Source organism: Myotis daubentonii, chromosome 3 (assembly GCF_963259705.1).
Source record: "Myotis daubentonii chromosome 3, mMyoDau2.1, whole genome shotgun sequence".
Classification (NCBI taxonomy): Eukaryota; Metazoa; Chordata; class Mammalia; order Chiroptera; family Vespertilionidae; genus Myotis; species Myotis daubentonii.
Window position 1 is genome coordinate 150,248,944 of NC_081842.1, and position 17,927 is coordinate 150,266,870.

General features: G+C 45.8%; 1 long non-coding RNA gene across 2 annotated transcripts; it reads left to right on the forward strand.

The window, feature by feature from the left end:
* The first annotated feature begins 209 nt into the window (after positions 1–209).
* On the forward strand, positions 210–16,524 carry LOC132230820 (uncharacterized). 2 transcript variants are annotated; one of them, XR_009451940.1, is made up of 3 exons: positions 210–348; positions 14,659–14,857; positions 15,913–16,524. It is a non-coding gene; the product is annotated as an uncharacterized LOC132230820 (long non-coding RNA). The 2 variants fall into 2 exon arrangements; XR_009451939.1 differs by having other exon boundaries at positions 14,659–14,853.
* The last annotated feature ends 1,403 nt before the right edge of the window (positions 16,525–17,927 follow it).

The following is a 17,927-nucleotide window of genomic DNA, read 5'->3' on the forward strand; positions in this document are numbered from 1 at the left end:
GCGCGCTGGTCTCCCGGAGAGGCGATTGCACCCGGCGGGCAGAGAGGAGGGGAGGAAGCCGGAGGAGAAAAGAAGGCCGGGGGGCGGGGCCGGCTGCAAGGGGCGGGGCCAGTGGGAAGGGGCGGGGTTAGGGCAGGTCAGGTGGGCGGGGCCGGCGGCAGCGCCCGGGGCTGCAGGTCCGCGGCCGGACGGTAGAGGCCTCCCTTCCGAGGAGGCGGCGGGGGACGCTCCCCGCTGGGCTCCACTCCCCGGCGCGTCCTTCGCTGCGAGGTCCGGGCTGGGCGGCCCAGTGTGCGTTTCCCCGCCCGCCCTCCTCCTCCCGCAGGTGGCAGCGCCCGTACATCCGAGGTGAGAGTCTCCCCGGCGCCGGGCCCTGCTGGGGGCGGGTGCTCGCGCGCGCGGGGTCTCAGCTCGCGCTGGAGGCTGCTCGGCGGGGCTTCCCCGCGGGAGCGCGGCGGCGACGGCGGCTCTCGAAGCCCCGGGAGCGGAGCGGGGGAGGCGAGGCGTGGAGGCCCCGCGGCCCCGATGGGGTTTGTGTGCAGTGGGGGCCCGCGGCTCGGGGAGCGCGGGTTCTCACGCCGCGAGTGGGGAGGAGGCTGGTGGACTCAGCCCCGGCACAGCCGTGCCCACCGCCGGCCCCGGGAGGGCGAGGAGAGGCGGGCGGCGGGTCCCGCGCTGAGGGCCGCGGGGGGTGCGGCGGCCTGAGAGCGGGGCCGGGCGGGACGCCCCGAGCGAGCGGGGAGCCAGTGCCCCCGGCCCTGCCGCACCCCTCAGCCCGCAGGGGGACCCGCGCGCCCTCCAGCCTCTCGCCTCGCTGTCATGTCCCGGCAAAGTGTGTGCTGCTGCGCGGTGCTCATGGGGAGAGAGACCCCAAGCCTATTCCTGGGTGGGATTCGAATTTGAAAAAATACATAATTTTTTTCCTACTTTTGTCGCGGGGACTTGCCTATCTGGCTCCCCATCTTGTCCACGAGATCTCCCCTCCCCCGAACTTTCACTCTTCTCCTCGGAAATGGGAGCAAAGGGGGGCGGAGGCCCGGCTCGCGCACAGCACACCCTCCTCCCGGCGCTGGCCGTCGGCCCCGCGCGTCCGTAGCTTCCGGCCCTCGGTCACCCCAACGCCCTGTGCAGACCGGGGCGCGAGGTTTCCTGCGGGCGATTCTGACGGCGACCCTCACGCCGAGCCGCTAGGAGGTGTGATGCCCGTGCGTCCTGGAGGCGGGTGATGCGTAAGCCCCTTCCGGACGCGCTGTCTTACAAGGAAACATCTGAGCCGCCAGTAAGGAGCGCTTTTAATCCACACACCAAAAGATATTTTGCGATTGGTTGACATCTGTCAAAACGCTGAAAGAGGGAGTAGCATTTATCACAGTGCAGGCATTTGCCAGTACTCACTGAAGCTTCACCCCGTAGGACGCAGGAGGGCTTTGTTTTATTCCTGTTCTTTCACCTAAACCCAGGAGCAGAAATGTTATGTGACCCGCGCCGTAGTCCATCATAAGTCAGTGGGAGAGTTCTATCCATGAAACCAAACATCTTCTGAAACTGGACTAATTGAAAAAGTGAGGAAACTAGAGATGTTTATACCTCTATTGCGAAAGATAAGTCATCTGCTGGTTTAAATGAGAGACCATATATGCTTTTAGCACAAGTGTTGAATGTATAAAATGATCAATTTATCTCAGGAATGGAAGTCAGGTGAATTTTCTGTAAAACTCCACTCTTAATGACTACTACTTACTCATGGGTATTAAAGACTAATTATATCAAGAATCACTTGAAACAAATGATTAGGTTTCAAAGTATGGCTAGGGCCCTAATGAATGAATTCTGCAATCTAAAGTAATCCAAATCTAAGCAAATGCTTTAAACTTGGTATTATATAAGAAGTTTGATTTACATAGACCAACTCCTGTTAGTTTTACAGCGGACTCTGAATGTGTTGACCCTTGATATGGTTTTTTTTTCTTCATTTATTAGTAAGTTATTCCGTACCTACTATGGGCCCTCCACTTCCCTGTGACATTGAACATGATCCCTATAGGCATTTAATAAATCATTGTTAAAATGTAACTAAAACATGTATATCCTCTAGCTCCAAAAAACTCAAGGAGGAGGAGTATGAAAGAGTTAAAAACTGCGCATTTCATTTATACAAATGGAAAGTTATTTGGCTACTCTCAAGTAGTAAGTCAAGGGAAGAAAATAAATTAGAAATCAGAAAGTTTTCTCCACACTGTGCCCTATTCACAGTGCTGTGTTTTTTCCCTTAAAAATTTTAAAACAGAAGTTTTGAAGGACTTGCATGACTGAAGAGATTAGCAACATTCTTTTAATTATGTTAGAATGTAAAGTTTTCATAAAAAGGTTTAACTCTTAATATGGTATGCTGGACTCTGGTTTTATGTGAATGAAAGCACTATATTTTTAGGTAAAATAAAAACCACATATTCTCCAACCCATCCACCCACACACATACAACCTGAAGTAATAATTGCCTGCAATTAAGGCAAGCAAACAAAACACATCCCAAGTAGCCACAAATTCACCTGGTTAAAATTCATTGTTTTAACTAAAATAGAAAAACATATACCATGTGTTTATCCCAATTATTTGTAGTTTTAATTTTTCTTGGATAATGCTTGAAGTCATTCACAACAATGCCAAGGTCCTTGAATAAAGACATTTTTGTGTGAAATCTGTAAAATGCACCTAAAGAATGTAAAATTTTGTGAAGTATGATAATAGAAGCCAAGATGTTAAGAATAATTTTATCCTTAACATTCATAATGTGCTGTAGGGCTGAAACTATGTAATCGTGCTATAACTATGACTAACAGTCAACTATAACAGAACATACACATTTTAACAACTGTGTTTTAGCAACTATACCAGAACTTACCCGTACATTTCAGTGTATCCTTATCCCCCTTGCCATCTTGGAAGGCTGTCACTTATTGCATGATGCTTCCATTACTGCCATTGCTCAAGCCTGTTTTGGAGCTGTTCTTTGGGTACTGTTTTCAGAACCCACAGCACATCTTGTTAAAAAGCTTTGTAGATGGTAAGTTGTCTTCCTTTGAAGACCTTCAGTCCCATGAAGAGTAAGGTGGGTCATCAAGGCATGGTAATATAATTGGGGTCAAAACAATCAGAAAGACATTAGATGACTTTCTTGAGTAACTTTTAAACTGGTTCTAAAGTCATTATACAAACATAGTTTGAATGATGGCAGTGCCATTGGAATAAAGCTGCCAATGGATAGCTTTAAGAAAAGTACTCATTTGGAGTTATACATTCTTTGATTGTCAATGAATTACTACTTAACCATCATATATATGTATAGTACATTGGTATGCAGTATAGAGACAGTACTTTAGAAAGTTATATTGTCAAGAATTTTATTAATCTGGATTTTATGAGAGTTCACTTTTGCTACTATGATTACAAGCTAAGTTCTAAATATGGAAGTGGGTAGGAGAAATTCAAGATATAATGGGCTAAAATCAGGATTGTCCTATATAGTTCTATAGACTTAGTGCTCCACATTCTTTGAAATATAAGAGAATCATACTCAATTAAGAAATGACTTAACCTGTATTTTATTTAGTGAGCAAGGCATTGGCCATTACCAAAAATCTCAGTAATCCTTAGACGGTAGATGAAGTCTAACTTGTGGGATAAAACATTTGTCATTTTAGTAGTTGGTTGTGAATATAGACCCTAAAGTACATATGTAGTAGAACCACTGTGTACTGCTTTAAGTTAGTAATATGCTATCTACTGTACAAAACACAGAATCATGAAATTCCTCATCAACTGAGTTTAAACTCTTTATTATATTCAAGACTAGAATATGGGAGAGGAGATAGAAAGACACTCAAGGAAAAGAGAGAGTGGGAGAGGGAGAAAAGTAGGTCATGAGGCTTTTGAATCATAATTAGTTGAATTCATCTGAGGGAAGAGTTTACAAGAGCTTCCCAGAAACCACCAGCAAACAATTTAAAATCTGAGGAAATAGGTATGGCTCAGTGGTTGAGCGTTAATCTAAGAACCAGGAGGTCATGGTTGATTCCAGGTCAGGGCATAAGCCTGGGTTGTAGGCTCCATCCCCAGTAGGGGGCGTGTAGGAGGCAGCCAATCAATGATTCTGTTTCATCATTGATGTCTCTATCTCTCTCCCTTCCTCTGAAATAAAAAAATACATATTTAAAAATAATAATAAGATCTGAGGAAATAATTCAACTCCAACTAAGACTACATGGAGAACCAAGAAAAGCAGATAGAATGTAATTAGCCGAATAGGAAACTTTCTAAGAGTTCAGATCTAATATCCTATATAATAAAAGAGAAACATGCAAATTAACTATCCCTCCACTATGCTCAAGCCACGCGCACAAGTCATGCCCACCAGCCAATCAGGAGTGAGTATGCAGATTAACCCAACTAAGTTGGCTGCAGCCAGGGAGCTGGAGCGAGCAGGAGGCTTGGGTTGCCCCCAGCGATGGAGTAACCCAAGCTTCCCACCTGCCCTGGCCAGCTACAAAGTTTCAATTATAGAAAATAAATCCCAGAAAAAAAAAAGAGAGGCTGGGAGCTTGGGTCGCCAGGGGGCGTGGCCAGCCTGAAAACGGCCCTCAGCCCCTCCCCAGGCTGGCCAGGCACCCCAGTGGGGACCCCCACCCTGAAGGGGGTGTGGCCAGTCTGAAAACGTCCCTCAGCCCCTCACCCAGGCTGGCCAGGAACCCCAGCAGGACCCCCACCCTGATCCGGGACACCCTTCGGGGAAAACCAGCCAGCCCCCACCTGTGCACCAGGCCTCTATCCTATATAATAAAAGGATAATATGCAAATTGACCCTAACAGCAGAATGACTGGGAATGAGTGGTCACTATGACACATGCTGACCACCAGGGGGCAGACGCTCAATGCTGGAGCTGCCCCTGGTGATCAGTGCGCTTCCACAGGGGGAACTCTGCTCAGCCACAAGCCAGGCTGATGGCTTCCAGCACAGCGGTGGTGGCGGGAGCTCCCGGGCTGCAAGGGGGATGTCTGACTGCCAGCTTAGGCCCGATCCCCCCAGTGAGTGGCCCTAAGCCAGCAGGTGGATATCCCCTGAGGGGTCCCAGACTGCGAGAGGGCACAGACCAGGCTGAGGGACCCCCCTGAGGGACCCCCCTGAGTGCACAAATTTTTGTGCACCGGGCCTCTAGTCTTTAGTATAATAGTAGAGGCCTGGTGCACAAAATTCGTGCACTGGGGAGGGGGGTCCCCTCAGTCCAGCCTGCACCCTCTACAATCTGGGACCCCTCTCACAATCCAGGATTGCTGCCTCCCAACCGCTCGCCTGCCTGCCTGCCTGATTGCCCCTAACCGCTTCTGTCTGCTGGCCTGATCACCCCCTAACCACTCCCCTGCCAGCACGATCGAAGCCTAACTGCTCCCCTGCCGACCCAATCGCCCTCAACTGCCCTCCCCTGCCTGCCCGGTCACCCCCAACTGCCTTCCCCTGCCTGCCCGGTCACCCCCAACTGCCTTCCCCTGCTGCCCTGGTCGCTTCTAACTGCCCTCCCCTGTTGGCCTGATTGCCCACAACTGCCCTCCCCTGCCAGCCATCTTGTGGCTGTGGGTGCCGCCATCTTTGAGGGTGTGGCTGTCAATTAGCATATTCCCTCCTTATTGGATGTGGGTGCTGCCATCTTTGAGGGCATGGCAGTCAATTAGCATATTCCCTCCTTATTGGCGGTGGGCACTGCCATCTTTGTGATGGCGTGAGGGTCAATTAGCATATTCCCTCTTTATTAGTTAGGATACAGGGTCGGGATCATTAGTGATTAGCCGGGATCCAGACCATAATGATCAGGAGAGATCAAGACCAGCAGATAAAGAGAAAAGACCTTGCTTAAACTGAATGTTGCAAATGCTGATGCACCTAATATAGGCAAGGTCAGCCAGCAAAGAAATAGGGCAACAGTTACAAAGCAATAAATATGTTTCTGTCTTTCACCTGAGTTAGACTGGGTGGAGATTAATCAAGTTTGAGCTGAGAGAGAAAAAATATTCTTTCCATGGCTGGTGTGTTCAGTGGTTAGAGTGTCAAACTGCACACCAAAGGGTCATGAGTTCGATTCCTGGTCAAGGGCATGTACCTGGGTTGCAGGTTCAAGCCCCAGCCTTGGTTGGGGTGCGTGCAGAAACATCTTACATTGATGTTTCTCTCTCTTTCTTCCCTCCCTTCTACTTTCTTTAAAAATTAATGGAAAAATATCCTTGGATGAGGATTGGCAAAAAAAGAAGAAGAATGTCCTTATGACAACCATTTATAAGATCTGGAACTTTACATCCTGCCTGCTTTGATGAGCATGGTTGTTGCCCAGAAATTAGGAAAGGGAACCTGCTGGGCCCTAGATAGCAGGTTCACACATCTAACTAAAGGGTCAGGGAACAAGGTGGACAGATCCAATTCCAGATCTTTTCTAGGGAAATACCCTCAACTGTTTGTCTGTTAGGTAGACAAAACAGCTCCAACATTTTATGTGACAAGTACAAGAGAGAATCAGGTACCCAGCAAACCTCAATAAATAATGACAATTGTAGAAAAACAAGTGACAGTGATGCTGGCCTTTCTTTGGAACCAGATAGCCTAACCATCATGCCTGCTCATCTTCTATAGACGTAAGAACCATCCAAACATTTCTTAACTTGAATCTGTTAAATTTTGTATATAGTGTTTATAGCTTCAGGATTAGGGTGGAAGATTCTTAGCATGGCCCAGTAAATTGTAATAGAAGTTGGATTAGTGTAGCTTAAAGCCCATTTCTTTCAGATTGAAAGGTTCCTGGTTTTCAGTTTATAAAATTAACTTGTGAATCCAGACTTTAGAAAAGTGCTGGGGTCCAACCCCAGCAGGTCCAGGGGTCCCCAAAGGTGTGGACGGAGTCGGCGAAGAAGGAATGACACGGAGACAGCGTTCAGTTGATCAGCAGCCTAGCCAGGATCTCCAGCCAAGTTCTGGTTAGGATCTCCAGCCAGGTTCTGTGTCCATGTTCTCTTGCTAGATTCTCCAGCCAGGTTCTCCAGGTTCTCCAGCCAGGTTCTGTAGCCATGTTCCCTTGCTAGGTTCTCCAGCCAGGTTCAGTCACCAGGTCCTAGTAAGGTTCTCTTGCCATGTTCTATCCAGGTTCTGTAGCCAGGTTCTGTCTCTAGGTTCTTCAGCCAGGTTCTCTCGCTAGGTTCTGTCTCTAGGTTCTGTTGCCAGTTTCTGTCCAGGATCTTTTGCCATGTTCTCTCCAGCAAAGTTCTTCTGTCTCTAGGTTCTGTGTAGGTTCTGTCTTCTAAGTTCTGTCTTGTTACATCTGTATTTATACCAGTTGATTCCAATCCTATCAATCTCTATTCCAAAGGTTAGGGCGTTTCTTATCTCCATTCCAGGGAGTAAAGATTATGTAGCTTAAGCATGATTGTTCGTAGTTAAAGTGATTAATTACCCGCCTGGCACTTAGTTAAGAGGTTTTATTCCCTCCCTAACTTCAGGGGAAAATCCCTACCTGGGGAAACAACCTTTCTCAGAGAGGAGACCTTGGTTAAAACACATAGTGCCAAGAAGGTGAGCAAACATATTAAGAACAGTATGCCATATATGCCAGGTCCCTTGAAACAGCAAGGATGGACAGGCTCCCGGCAGAAAAGGGGGGAATTTGCCCTGAGAATTGGGAAGAATCATGTGTAGAAAGAATCCTGGACCAGGAGAGGGGACTACATTCACCATTTACTAATTGTGTTACTTGAGGCAAATTTCAGTTTTCCTCATAGGCAAAATGTATATAATAGTAGCACCCAGTGGGTCTACTTCAAAGGGTAGTTTTGAGCCTTGTTTGAGATGAAGTAAAAGGAGTGATTTATTTTATTAAGTGCTGTGCATGTGAAGGATTTTGTGTGCCACAACCCAGATTTTATAGGTGAAGGTAAGAGCCATAGTCCTCGAGCTGTCCAGATATAAATATAAATGCGGATGGAACCCCCCTTTGGGAACGTGAGAGAATAGGCTAGTTTAAGCATGTATACTAGACACAAGTGAATAATTAGTCATTACTTCTCCTTTCTCAGATTCATAAGAAGTATTCTGATGCCACTGCAAGAGATTAAAAAAATTCATAAAGACCTGTTGGATGAAACGAAACCTGCTAGCTCACTTCATACTATTAAGTCCAGATCTTCAGCACAATAAAGGGACAATCTCCATGTGGACAAAACTGGTTAGACTTCCAGGCCTTGATTCTCATATTCTCAGAAGTTCTTCTTTTCTTAGAGATTTATGAATCCCCTTGCCACTTACCTATCTTAGAGGAGATCAGGAAGCTGGCTGGAGTTCTACATATTGGTTTGATTGGTCAGCTGTGAACATTTTTTGCAATTGCTATTCTTCCCACAGCAGCAACCATTTTTGCTGCAGACACAGTGAGACTGGAGTCCATTTAAAAAACATTGACACGTGTGTCTTTCATTTTCTCTTACTTTCCTCTGTGTATTTAAAAGGCATAGAGGCTGCTATGGAAAGGGCATTGGCTACTCTATCTCACAGAAACACCAGATACAGACAGCATCACTGGCTCCCACTATGGGCATGCCTCCTAGAGAGGAGGGGATCATGGGAGGGGTTTCCTGGGATATTATGGCCCAGTATACGCTCATCCTTCCTTCTGTTGAGTTTCAGAATCTACCCTACTAAAGAGTAAAACCACTGACCTTTGTTCAAAGTCAGGATTCGAGGGGTGTTTTCTGGAGGTTTGTTGAGAATTCTCCACACAGTAACACTTCATAAATTCACACTGTGTGCAGCACAATGAATTTGAGCCAGTAAAATGTATTGGCTAAGGAAAGGGGCATTGGATTCAGACAATCTCTGTTTGGATATCAGATCTGCTACTTTACTCGTTGATTGGCTTGGGCATGTTTCTTTTTCTCTCTGAACCACAGTTTCTTAACTTGCAAAATGACAATAGTAACAGAGTGCGTGAGGTGTATGCTCACCAAAGGGAGCTATATTATTAGGCTGGGAGGGTGAGAGAGGAATATAAAGAAATAGAAGGAAAATTCCTATCTTCAAGAAACTTATGGTGTAGTTGAAAGGGACTGAATCAAACAAACACACAAACAAACAAAAGAAAAACCTGACATGACTGTACATGACAGAGAATGGGAGTGCCAAAAGTCCGTGCTGTAGATAATGAAGAGTTCAGCATTCTGCCAAGGACTAGGATGATGGTGAAAGGTTTCAAGATAGGCTTGTGAATTTCTCTCTGGGATTCTCAAACTGGGTGGGATTCATATATGTATAGTGGAATGGAGAAGGCATCCAGATGGCAAAGAGAAGGAGTGATGGGAACATACAAGACAGAAAGGGTGGGAGTATGCCAGAGTGGAAGTAAACCAGCATTTGAAGCAGATAGATAAGCATGAGAATCCTATCCTATCTCTTCTGTGGGATCTTGGTTGAATGCCTACTTTGACTTCTTTAGCCTCAGTTTCTACAGTCTTAAAATTGATATAATCATATCTCACCTAGTTGAAGGACTTAAATGAGATGTTTATAATGCCTAACATGTTGCCTGGCACCTCATAACTGTTCAATAAAATGAAGATAACGCATATGGTGTTTTCAGTGTACAGTGGGAGAGCTGTCTGCCTGAAGAGCTGTCTTGCCTTGTGTAGGCTAATAGTGGAAAACAAACAGGAAATGGCCAGTTATGGGCAGGGTAGAGAGGAGGCTTAAAGGTAATTTAAGGAGTTGGACCTGTTACAGGCTATCAGAGCTTTCAAGGCTTTCCAGTAAAATGGGGTTTATGATAGTTAATCTCAAGGCACTCTGAAGGCTGTGTTGGAGGTAGGAAGAAATTTACTCAAGCATTAGAAAGGTGATAAGGATCTAGATTAGGATAGTAGCAGGGTTACCAGACCTGGCTGGTAGGTCTCTAAAGTTTCATAAAAGGAGCTTAGGCCCCAGCAGTGTGGTGTGCAGGAACCTTTGTTTTGTTTTGATTTGATTTTTCATAGACCCCTAATATTTAGTGTCAGTTGTCCCGAGTAAAACGGCTATACTATATAGATCCACAACTATGGAAAATAGAACTCACTCAATATCCAGGGACTGTAAAAGGTGAGAAGTCACTTTAATGCTAAACAAACCCTAGAACTTGCTCTAGCTTTTAAAATAGCACTTTTAAATGAGCTCCTTTCCCCTTCCTGTTGATGCAGATGGATGTGTGCCTGTCATTGGTTTTCAGGAAGACATGAGCACAGATCATTTATAGCTGTCTGGAGTTTGAGGTTAAGATTGTAATACCAAGTGGCATTGGGTTAAATAGGGAGGATGCTGTCAGCAAAATGGTGATTTTGATAACTTTATTTGGTGACATTTTGATTTGGATGAGAAAATTCTGTTATTTCCCTAGGGCTTAGAAGGGATTTAATTAAAACACAAACCTAGGAAATAGTTTTGGATACTAGGGAATTCATTTATATTGTCTCTCATTCTCTCCTCTCTCTCTCTCTCTCTCTCTCTCTCTCTCTCTCTCTCTCTCTCTCTCTCTCTCTCTCTCTCTCTCTTTCTGTCCATAGTAGCTTTGTAATGGGAGAATACATGGTACATAATAGTAATTCTAAAGAAAGTCACACTGATTATATAGATACCAGTTTTAAAAATGTGCCCTGGCCGGGTAATTCAATTGATTAAAGCATTACCACGGTTGCAGGTTTGATCCTCAGTCAGGGCACATGCAGGAGTCAACCAATGAATGCATGAATGGGAGGAACAGCAACTCAATTTCTCTCTCTCTGTCTGTTTCTCTCTCTCTCTCCATTCCTTTCTTTCAAATCAGTTAAAACAAACAAACAAACACACATAAGGAAATCAAAAGTGCCTATTATTATTGTTCAATGGTAGGCCTTACACATACTAAGCAGGAAAGGATAACTACCCTACCACTGATTTCCTGAATGTTGGTGTTCTCATTTGGCTGTAAGGGCAACATGGTAATAACTCTTGGGAGTCATAACAGTTAATTGTGGCCAAGCATGGCTTCCCTTGGAAGGAGGGTGCACATGCAAAGGGATGTGCACGATGGTTGATGAACACGGGAAGGAGATAAGTGACAAAGGAAAAGGCAGGCCCTGTGAGGTTAGAGGCAAAGCAAGCTGGTTTAGTCCTGTCACTGCTGAGCAGGGGCAAGGAGTGTGTTTCATTTCTTGTCTCCTGAGTTTATTTAAATCACCTGCTGGGGTGGGGATAGTAGGGGAGAAAGCATGACATTATAAGGCTGATTAAGATGCAGATTATATCTGGCTCCTGACACTCCCTTTCACTCCAGCCTGGAAAAAGAAGATTGCAGAAGAAACCTGCTCTAAGGGAAGGAAGGGAAAAAAGCAAAAGACACCTACCCACTTCTGAATGAAAGATTTTCTGAATATATATTATTTTTGGATTTCTGGTATCCATGCCACCCTAACTAATCGTCCAAAGCAGCTCCTGGCTGAAACGCTGGCCAGAGGGTTTGGACCAGGGGCAGGTGAATTGGGCAGGGGGTCTTTAGGATGCTGCTGGCATTAATTTTGCTGAAGGGGCCTCATCAGATACAAAGTCTCCCCTCTCCCATGGGTGACAGGCATTGGGCCTTGGAGAGGGCCTCAATGCAGATTTCAGCCTTCTCCCCCGCCTCCAGCCCCTCAGCTTTCAGCTCCTGCGGTGGGACCCTCTCTCTTCCTCCTTTTTTCAATTAAATGAATTAATTACCAGGCATTTAACTTTTTGCCAGACTTTTTCATTATGCCCAGAGTTGTTGCTGAGCGGCAAAAGGAAGTAATAACATTCACAGTGAGGGGCAAATCCTGTTAATGAACAAATTAAAGTTCAAACAGTGATTCAAGTTCACAATCTCTCCGTGGCTCTTCTCTTTAATAAGAGTTATATATGTTACTTTCCTTGCTCTTTTCTCCCTTTTATTACTTTTTAAGCTTTTCATCAACACTGCCAGGGCATATTTGAGGCTCCCAACCTTTCAGCTCTGACAAGGACTTGAGCAGTTATAATCCCGTCTTAATTTGGCAACTTTTGAAAACACATAAAGGGCCCAGGGTCACCTTGGTCACCAGGGCCCCCAGGGACCCTGTAGTTTCCACCTCCCGCCTGGGCTGCCTGGGCCGCTCTAAGTTTGCATTCCTCTCTGGCAGTCAGGTTCTTACAACTCAGCTTCCCACCCTCAGGGCACAGTCTGGAGGGCTGACCACCAGTGTCAGAGCCCTTGTGTCTCTCCCTTCCCTCTTCAGTGGTTCTTTCCACCCATTTGTTTACAGCGCTTGGGGGAAGTGGACGCAGTGAGGAGAGGGACCAGTCTAGGGACTAAAAGCTAGGAACCTTTATGGGGAAAGGTGTTTGAGATAGGAAGGATGCCTGACCCCCTCCCCACTACCATTACCAAACACTGCTCCCTGCTGGCCAGGCTGAGGGACCGTGACTGGAAAGACAGGAAAACCCAACCATCCTTGGCCCTGAAATGGGGGAAGGCCAGAACCTGGCTGGAAGGAGCCCCCAGAGGTGTCTGGAGCCTGCCTACTTCTCCTCCCCCTCTACTTATTTATTTACTTAATTTGGTACTGTGGATTGTGTGGGGGTCTTTTCCACCTCCATGCCTGGCTTCTCACCACGGTCCCCAAGCGTGGCTTGATATAATCACCACGACAACTGCAATCTAGGAGCATACACATAATAGAGATGAAATAGACAAAAGATTAGCATGCCATGAAAAGTACAATAAGTTTCTTATTTAGCATTTAGATAACTGTCTTTCCTTCGGAGCAAGCTTCAAAGTTGAAGCCAGTTTAGACCAAGAGGATTAATTCTTTCTCCCACATGCTTCATTGAATCTCTCATTACCAAACTTTGTCTGTATTGATGTAAGATTTGATTGAAGATTAGAGCATTTAGCAAATCTTGCTTTTCTGCATGTATCAGGTCCTTTCAAGCACGGATCGCGGTGCCCAGTGGTCAATGCCCTTACTTTTATCCAGTGTCTGCTTCATTTAAACTTAATCAACTCCATCAATGAACTGGAACAGGGAAACGTCCCTGCGGTAAGAATGTTGTGCTTTTGTGGGATAATTCTTTGCTCTTTCCCGATCCGTTGGCGTTAAACCTAAAATTGCACTATGATGAACTTTTTTTTTTTTTAATCAATATGATAATGACAATTGAGCCTGAACGCACTGGTAGGACTTAGAGTAGAGCATGATCTGGCCTCCATTACCAAAACAACTTCTGGTCCTGCGTTAGACTGCCTCCTTTTGTGTGGCTTTAATACCTTTCCTTTCCTGACATTGAATATTGCTCAAGCTGGAAAATGATGCATCTTTGTAGGGAAGGCTCATATGTCACAGCCAGAAAGTGAAGCAGACCGATTGGTTGTGTGAATTATCTGACTTGCTGCAGTGAATTATTTGCACTGTTTCCCTACCTAGTCAACAAGTTCCTGAGGTATAGTAGAGATCAATCAAAACTGACAGCCCGCGTGTGAAGGCTTTACTGTGTAAATCTGGCGCACTCATCCTGGCCATGCCGGCCCTGGCATCTGTATATCATTTTTATACTGCTACCAGTAGAGCAATTTCAAAAGTATTTGCAAGGAAAATGCGTGTCCCCATCTGTTCCTAGAAGCATAAATGTGCCACCTTCGGAGGGTTTTCACTGGTAATCATATCTTTAATGATCAACAGACTAGTGATATATATTTTTCCATAAAATGGGGTTTTCTTTACTTTATTGTGATTGGCTAGAATAAATAGCTTTTCCATATGTTAGGGAGATAAAATATAAGATTAGCAGAGGTCGTTTGTTAGATAGTAAACAAAAGAAACAATTCATTCCAAATAATCTTTGAAAAGAAGCTCCAGCAAAATTAAGTTGCAATAACAGAGCGTCTAAGGCCCCAGATCAGAAACAGACCTTGTTCCTCCTTGGAAAAGGAGCCGTTTAAGAGCAGAAACTCGGAGTGTTCTCGGGGACTCTGGTGGCTTATTCTCTGAGGCAGAGTAGGGGAGGAGCAGGATAAGGAGAGGGTAGAATAATACTTACTTGTGCTCTTCCGTTTTAAGGTTGTATTTCCTTTCCCTGTATTTTACCTGCTATTTGCCCACCCTTATTGCAGAACCCTGAGTAAATTGATGGTGGTGTGTTCAGAAAGGAGGAAAATGCCAACTTTCTGAATCCTCTTCAGGTCTACAAGGAGATGGGGATTGTTCATGTACTTTAAATAAAAGTTGGCTTCCTCTGTTGGAGATTTATTTTCTTCCATAGAAAAGGGTGACTTCAGACGGTGGAGCAAAGTATGGGTCTTTATGTGAAATTCCAAAGCCATGCAAAAGGCATCTGGACATAGCCAAGACCCACCAGAAAACCCCAGGAGTGTTCTTAGTGATCTAGTCCCATCTGTATAGGTTACAGTCTGTGGATACAATCAGGCCCTGACCACAGTCCCACCTCCACATATGCACCCACGCATGTATTCTCCACATTCAGCACCCAAGACCACCCTCTCCCCCCCACCCCCCGTCCCAGGCCTTCACCACCCTATTGTCTGTGTCCATGGCACTTTTCTTTTTTCTTTCCAGAGTTAGAAGAGAACCAGCCCCCTGTTCCACAAAGGACTGACGTTAGTTTCAGGACACCTGAATGTGAAGAATGCTTCAGCCTTTGAGCTCCAGAAAATGAGTGCAGAGCAACTTAGACCCATTTCTACAAGTCAAGAATTGAGAAGGAGATGGGGAGGAGTGGTTCTCACTAAACACTGAGAAAAGGGCCAGTTAGTAGGTTAATTGTTAAGCTGGTGCTTTATTCTTTACTGTATGTATTGTTATTGACTTTTTTCCTCCTTGGAGTAATGGAGGAAAGCTTTGACTTTTCTGTATATCTTACCCTCTCACACACACACAGAATTTTTTGCTCTCTCCAGACTCCTACTGCTCTCACTGCAGCAGGAGTGTATGACTGTTTCAAAGTGGGAAATACGGTCATCAGGCCAGTCCCAAGCAGAAAGTCTCTGTTGGCATGTTAGACCTAACTTATGTTAATTTCTGGCCCCAGTGAGACTTGGAAATAACTGACAGTGCAGTAGAAAAATAACTCATCCCAGGACTATGGCCAGAAGAAGATGGGAGAGCCACTCTCAAACAATTTTCTTTTAAAATTTCCTCTTGCCCTTGCTGGTTTGGCACAGTGGATAGAGCGTCAGCCTGCGGACTGAAGGGTCCCAGGATTCTGGTCAAGAGCACACATCCAGGTTGTGGGTTCATTCCCCAGTAGGGGGCATGCAGGAGGCAGCCAATTAATGGTTCTCTCTCATCATTGATGTTTCTATCTCTCTCCCTCTCCCATCCTTTCTGAAATCAATACAAATATTTTTTTTTAAATTTCCTCTTAATTTTAAAAACATAATCTTACAGGCTGGATTGCATGTAGGCAGACATAGACCATGTAACATTAACAAGTAGATCACACTTTGCCTAGTCTGAAACTAGATTATAGTATTGCAATTTAGACTAAAAGAAAGGAAAGTTATACTTGTGGTTTCTATGCTGTGTTATGATACACTGCAGATTGCAGTCTTCAATGAATTTGCTTGCCACAAGGAAATTCTGGCATGTGTTATGTATGAAAGATGATTTGCACTCAGTTCAAATAATTGAACTTCCAGATATCTATGTATTTTACTTTGGAACCCATTTTGCATCGAGTTTCTGTGTGTGTGTGTGTGTGTGTGTGTGTGTGTGTGTGTGTGTTCATAAAAATGAAAGGAAGTGAGAAACTCGTGAACTGATTTTGTGTAGAAGGAATAAATCTGTGACGTTTGCTCCTTCCCTGTCCAGGATGGCAAGGCTGTTGCTACTACAGTTGGGACGTTTCCCACTCCACACTTCTGTTCTCCCCAGGGCCCTGTCTGACACTGAAGCTTCTGTCAGAAACATTGCTGTCCACACCAGCGTGGAAGACATCTGCAGAGCTCGCCTTTGGGGCTCCTGTTGGCTGAGGCTCTGAACCATAGAACTGCATGTATCCAAGGGTTTCCTAAACCCTAGATTGGAGTCATTTGCAGCACATAGTCTGTTGCTGCTTCAAAACCATAGACCCAGGATACATATCTACATCCATAGCGGAGATGGAAGTCTTGGCAACTATAGGATAAAGATTGAAAATTTTAAAAACAAACACACTGTGTTCAGGGTTAAAACTACCTGTATTCACAATGCTGTCTCTTTCCCTCTACAGTCTTACTTCCACCAAGCAACCACATCAATTTCACTGGGCTTATTTCACTGATAATGGACTTAATTCCAGATAAACTATTAGATAGCTATGTATAACAATATTCTTTGTTATCCAGTTTTATGGAAACAAAATGTCCTCCCATCTTAGAGGAAAATATTGAACCTAAACTCAGATATTTGAAAACAGATAATTTAATAAAGTGTTAATTTGCATATACTGTCTCATGATCATAATGTGCATAAGTATGTTATAGCATTTGTTTTTTAGGTGCCTCTTAACGACACAGGGGTGAAACAGGCAGCTTGGTGTCTTGGAAAGAAATTCAGTTTTGTTTTTTTTTTTAAATAAGCTGAAGGAAATGGCTCTTTTGATTAAAGGAAATAAGCTCAATTGATAGTTAAGATCAAATGAACTTTAACATTTTAGAACCAATCCTGAAGTTAAATTACCAATAAAATGCCACCTGGATCTTAAAAATGCAAAGGTGTTTAAAATGATCAAAAAATGAAAAATTTGGGGGGAATTGAAATTTCTTTTTTTGTTTCTCCTCACTCTAAACAGCATAGTAGTAATACTTTGGTCATCCCTGGCTTTTATTGAGGATTTTCATCTTGTTTCTGAAGGAAATAGCAGAAAATCAACTTGTATAGTTAATAGCCTCATTCTAAAGAACGGAATTTCCGGTCAGAATTTCTACAAGCACCCTTGTTTCTGGGCACTGAAAAGAGATGTGATTTTAATTTGAGGTCAGAACAACTGGGTTAAGATCTGGAGACAACAATGAGTTTTCCCCTTGGGGGGAGAGGGAAGAGGAAGGAAGCAAAATTAGTTTTCCTCTCGGCCAAGGGACTACTCCAGGCACCACTGAGGCCGGGACATTTGCATTTCTGGGCAGCGCTTCTGCTAGTCCTCTTTCATAACAGTCTTGGAGCCAGTCACCTTGGGCGCGGCTTTCAGGGAGTCGCTCTCAGATCCCGGCCTCTCCCACCTTCTCTCTGCGGGCTTTTGCCCGAAGACTTCAGGTTCCTGCTTCCTGAATTCCCCTCCCCCACACCAACAGACCTCGAGGGACTTGCCAGGTGTTTTGAGAAGCCGACGGGTGCACCCAGAGGGGTGCGATCCTGTCCCATCTGGACGTTCAGAATTTGGGTTTAGGCGCCTTCCACGCCGGCCGGCCCTTGGACCCGGGCGGCACGTGGCCGCGGCCCCAGCGCCCAGAGCCGTCCGTGGGGGAGGCCGGACCTGGCCCCGGAGGCGCGACCGCTGCTGCCCTGCGCCCGACGCCTGCCGGCCAGCCCGGCCGTAGTGTGGCCACAGGCCCGGCCTGGGCCCAGGGCTGGCACGAGCCGGGGAGACGGTGTCCCCCGAGGACGCACGCTGTCCCGGCGGGTGGGGTCGCCCCTGTGGACGGGAGGGGCTGGCTGGGGCGCATTGGCGAGTCGCTAGTTACCACTTGCTGCTGCTAAGCCCACGCGGACGCGCGGGAAGCGGGTGAAAGGGGCCGGCGCCCTTCCTGCCCGCCCTTGCCCCCTCGGGTCCCAGGACACCGCCCTCGGGGCACCGACGCGGCTCCCCCCGCCCCCTCGGTCTCGGGCGGGGGCCCAGGTGGTCGGGA